A 5468-nucleotide genomic window follows, 5' to 3' on the forward strand; every position below is an offset into this window, starting at 1 on the left:
GCAAAAAAGTCCCCCTGTTGTGTCAACCGCACAAAGATACATTCTTATTCGCTTTGTACCTTGCTTCAACCTGCCGTGCTCTGGCAGAGGATGCAGAGCGAGAACTGAGTTTTAGTAGTTCCTGAAAATTCACGTAGTTGTTTCTCCCTGGTTCAACTGAGAGAAGAGAGGTTGGTGCCAGGGTAAACTCTGTGTTTACTCCTGGGGGCCAGCTGTGCTTTGGGCGAACTTGAAAACTGCTTAACCACAGAAACCTTCCCCATGCCCTGCATCTGCTCTCAGAATACAATACAGTTTCTGAGGATGCCCAGGCTTCCTTACATTAAGCTCCAGTTTCCCCTCAAGAATTGTATGGGTGAGAGTGTTTTCATTCACTCTCCCTTTCTTCTTACTACAAACACCCCAAACCACACTCAGGGATTGCATGGCCACTCCAAGACTTCGCCCAGGTCCCGATTCTCTGCCATCTGCAAGCTTGGCGCATTCTGACTGTCTCAGAGGAATTTGATCTCAAGAAAAGTACTCATGGGGGGGCTTCCCTGGTGGTGCAGTGGTTGAGAATCCGTCTGCCAATGCAGGGGACACGGGTTCGAGCCCTGGTCTGGGAAGATCCCACTTGCCGCGGAGCAACTGGGCCCATGAGCCACAATTACTGAGCCTGCGCGTCTGGAGCCTGTGCTCCGCAACAAGAGAGGCCGCGATAGTGAGAGGCCCGCGCACCGCGATGAAGAGTGGCCCCCGCTCGCCGCAACTAGAGAAAGCCCTCGCACAGAAACGAAGACCCAACACAGCCATAAAAATAAATAAATAAATAAATAAATAAATACTTAAAAAAAAAAAAAAGTACTCATGGGGGCAATCCTCTCCCTAGAGAGGATCTCTCTGGGACCAGAAAATGAACCAGGGACTGATGGCCTGAGTGCTCCTCTGGAAAAATTTTCACTGTCTGCCAACAGAGGACATGGCTGAGAGGGACTGTCCTAGTCATCTGCTCAGCAGGGAACATTGAGGACCTGACCCTCTGTCTTCCTTATCTGTTGGAAGTTTAACCCTCTTCATATCCTGACGATGGTTTAGCTTCTCAGAACGATACGTGCTATATTTCACTCGTGATATGGTGATGATAGGAAAAAAAAAAGAAATCGCCATCTATCCACATTTATTTTCAACTTCTGTTCATTTCACTGTTGTCCTCACCTCCCTCATTCCTCTTTTAGGAATTTGTTCCCCAGGCCCCACACCACAGTTAGACAGCCTCACATGAGTCTGGGTTTTGGCTTTGAGTTCTCTGTGAGGTAAACTTTGGACTCAGGCTCAGCACAGAGGGCAGGGCCTAGAGTGAAAAGAGGTTCACAAGCCAGATTGCTACTTTGGGCAAAAGAAAACTTTTCCTTGCAGCCTGCTCAGCAGGAGGGTCACTGGTTTTCGCATCATTTATCCCGCACATGCAGACGTAACGTGCTTGCTTCAAAGCCCAGTGGACTCATATAGTGAATCTCCAGAGTAATGTATGACAGTTTTACTGAGGCTAGAGCTGCCACTGACCATCTTTTACACAACAGGGAGCAAACCTATCTTACCATATACAGGTGTACCTTGGAAGTATTGCAGGTTCTGTTCCAGACCACCACAATAAAGCAAATATTAATAAAGTGAGTCACACGAATTTGTTGGTTTCCCAGTGTTTATAAAAGTTATGTTTACGCTATACTGTAGTCTATTAAGTGTGCAATAGCATATGCCTTAAAAAATATACATACCTTAAATAAGAAATACTTTATTGCTAATAAATGCTAAAATAAAAGTTTTCTTCCTCCTCAGCATCTCCCAGGCTCTCCATGCCCAGGACGAGGATTATTCCCAGCCACTGGCTGCATTTTGCCTCAGCAAGTCTTGCACATGACTTACCTTTCCAAGAAAGAAGCAGTTCTCCAAAGTCTACTCTGGGCTGGTATGCAACCTTAGATTGGGATCTCAAGGGATGAAGAGATATTGGGAAAAAGAACTGAGGACAGGAATTGGTTGTAATTTTCTGGTAACAGAACCCAGTTAGTGTGTTTGAGTAGTTGACTTATCAGGTGATATTTGCAATAACTGCCCATCGCTTTTACATTTTCCCAACAGCAGGTTCCTAGTCCAGAGTGTTCCTTAAATATCAGACTTCTGACCCATAATTGTGGCTACAAGTGGTTCACATCAAAATCGGACAGGCTCCTGGACCATCAAACTGAAAAGCAGGACCGTACTTGAGATGCACATTACTAATAGTGAAGAAAAAAAGTGTATTTATAGTGTATTTATTTATTTATATTTGTAAAATATGACTGAGAATGCAAAAAAACAACATCACATTAATCAAAATAGAAAAAAGTCTTGAATATTTTGATTTATTATTCACTTTAGAGGAAAGCTAATTGGATAATAAGTTGACAAGCACTTTGCAGGCCTTAAATTATTTGAAGGTTCTTTGACTCCAAACACTAATTTCTGTCCCTTTCCCCCTCTCTTCTCCTTCTGGGACTCCAATAATGAGCAGATTGTTCCTTTTTATGGTATCCCATAATTCACATAAATTTTCTTTACTCTTTTCATTCTTTTTTTTTCTTTTTGCTCCTAAGACTGGGTAATTCCAGTGACCCATCTGCTACTTCACTAATTCTTTTCACTCTTTGATTGAGTCTGCTGTTGAAGTTCTCTATTGAATTCTTCAACTTTAGTATTAATTTATTTTTATGTTTTACTATTTCTTTGTTGAACACTCATTTTGTTCATGCATTGTTTTTCTAATTTTATTTAATCGCCAGTGTTTTCTGGTAATGAACTGAATTTTGAAAAGACGATTACTATGAATTCTTTTTCTTACAGTTCATAGATCTCCATTTCTTTATGACTTAGTCATTGGAGTTTTACTATTTTCCTTTGGTTATGTCATGCTTCTTTGATTATCCATGATCTGTTTGGCCCTTTGTAGATATCTGCACACTTGAGGAAGTAGACGGCTCTTCCAGTCTTTACACACTGGTTTGGCAGGCAAAGCCCTTCACCAGTCAGCCTGTCCAGAAATCCTGAGAGGGCCATCTAATGGTGTCTTCAAGCAAAAATACTGCCAGTCTTTTGATGGGGAGGCCTGGTGCTTGGGCACATGAGGATCAACCTGCTGCTTGTGTCCACAGGGTTGGGCCTGTAGCCTTGGTTCACTGGAGGTGAGCCTGGCACCTGGTCTGCATTAATGAGCCTAGAACCTGGTTCTGCATGGGCAGACCTGGATCCTGAGTCTACAGAGGCCAACCCAGTGCCAGGGACCACTGGAGTGGGCCTGGCATCTGGTTCTTAAAGCTTAAAGGGCCAGTCTGTTAGTGGGATGGGACAGGAGCCTGGTTTGGCAGGAGCAGGCCTGGAGGCTGGGCCTGTGGGAGTTGGTGGTAGGGTGAGCCTGGAGGCTGGAGCTACAGAAGTTAACTTGTAACCTGGGGCCTCAGGGGACAGCTGAGAGGTTGGATCTTTTGAGGCTGGTCTGATGCCATGGAAGTTTGAGAACCTGGTTATTTCAGATCTAGCCTCAAGTCTGGGGCCTTGGAAGCTAGCTTAATGCTGGGGCATGATGGGAGCTTGGTTCCATGGGAACTAATCTGGAATCTAGGTCCGCAGGGGCCACCTTGGTACTGGAGTGCACCAGGTTCCCAGGGTTGCCTGGTACTGAGATAGGTCAAAAGATTGGGTCTGTGGTAGTCAGCTTGTTGCTGGACTCAGCTAGGAGCCTGGATTCAAGGGTTTCCACCTGGAGTCTACTGCCATAAGAGTACCTAATGGCCATGGGAGCCGACTGGAAATAGGTTGAACCAAAAACCTGGGTTCTTGAGAGCCTTCCTTGAGCCTGGTGCCATGGGAACTGTCCAGGGCTGTGAGAGCCAGCAAGCATCAGGGTGGGTCCAGAGCCAGGGGCTGTGGGAATCCGCTGAGAGACTGATCCCACAGGAGTTGCCTGGTGCCATGAGAGCCACCTGGAACTGTAGGAGATGTCTGGGACTGCCAGAGTCAGCAGGTACCAAACTAAGCTGAGAGGCTGCATTCATAGAGCCTACCAGGAGCATGGTGCTGCAGTAGCCAGGTAGGGCCATGGAACTGCTTAGAGCTGCTGAAGCCAGAGGGTGCTGAGGTGAGCTAGGAACCTTGTTTAACAGGAACCCACAGGGAGCTACCTAGGATTGCAGGAGTTAACCAAGTGTTGTGGCAGATGGGCTCTATCATCCATGGTGAAGCTGGGTGCTCACTTCCCTCTCCTCCCATAGAGAAGGTGTCTCTCTGCACTGGATTGCCTGGGCTTGGGGGAGGGGTTAAGGGGAACAGTGAATCTATATTTCTTACTCTCTTCTATGTATCTTTTATTTTCTTATTTCTGTGCCTCACCCAGGTACTGTAACCTGTCGAGTCTTTTAAAGGTATTGTTATGCATGGATAGTTGTTCAAATTGATGTTTCTTGGAAGGGGGCAAAAAGAGCTAGAAATTCCTATGTCGCCATTTTGCTCTAATGTGCAAGTTTAAAATATTAGCCAGGTTTTGCTAAAATGATGCTGCTATCCTGGTTGCCCCTCCCCAGGAGTATCCATTTTCTTATTATTTGAATGGGCTTCCTCAATAAGGAGGTAAATTCATGGAGCAAAATTAAGGCTTTTATACTACTGGTGAGCACTTCCTGTTGGGAACCAGTTAACCTTCCTCTACTAGTACTGGTGATAAATACACCACAGTACCAGCTAAGGCAAGGCACTAAAAGTGTACAGTCTGTCATAGGAGGCTTAGATAAAGAAGGAGTACTGATTCCCACCATCTCACCTTTCAATTCCCCTATATGGCCTGTGCTAAAAGTCACCAATAATAAGTGAAACCTAACTACAGACTATAGCGACTTCAGCAATGCTGTTCCCTTTGTTAGAGCACCTTTATCAGAGATTGTTGCCTTAATGGATGCCATTAAAAACAACAACAAATTTTTATTAAATCCAGGACATCTATGGCCTCTTGAATTTGGACTTATAAACTTAGCTAGCATGTGCTCTTCTGTAAAATGTGTAGATGGCTCAACCACACATTGTCTTCACCTTTGAGCATCAATAATACCCCTTTACCCATTTGCTTTTTAGATACTTCAATAGCCCTCCAATTGCACATGGGCTTTGTGGACAGACAAAGACAGCTGCCCTGCAATTTCACCAGAAACTAGGTTTTGGAATTATGTCAGTGACCTCCTCCTCATTAGACCTGACCAAGAATATTTCAAAGGCTATCACTAATGTGTTGGAGAGCCCTGAGATGGTATCTTAAGAATATGTAGATTATATAAAGCTGTTCAAAATGTTGATATAGGAAGATTTTGAACTCACTGTCTCCCATGTACATACCAAATCTATGGATACACATGGAACAATTTCTTGTGAGAAAGAGCTGAAAAGTAGCTGAGTGGCTCCTT

The 5468-nt window shown here is 44.6% G+C and overlaps 1 long non-coding RNA gene across 1 annotated transcript; it reads left to right on the forward strand.

Moving 5' to 3' along the window:
- Positions 1-590: 590 nt before the first annotated feature.
- LOC309620426 lies at positions 591-2378 on the forward strand. Its single transcript, XR_014239542.1, has 2 exons — positions 591-1951; positions 2125-2378. It is a non-coding gene; the product is annotated as an uncharacterized lncRNA (long non-coding RNA).
- The last annotated feature ends 3090 nt before the right edge of the window (positions 2379-5468 follow it).

The sequence above is a fragment of the Balaenoptera borealis genome, assembly GCF_965194805.1.
Source record: "Balaenoptera borealis genome assembly, chromosome: X".
Lineage (NCBI taxonomy): Eukaryota > Metazoa > Chordata > Mammalia > Artiodactyla > Balaenopteridae > Balaenoptera > Balaenoptera borealis.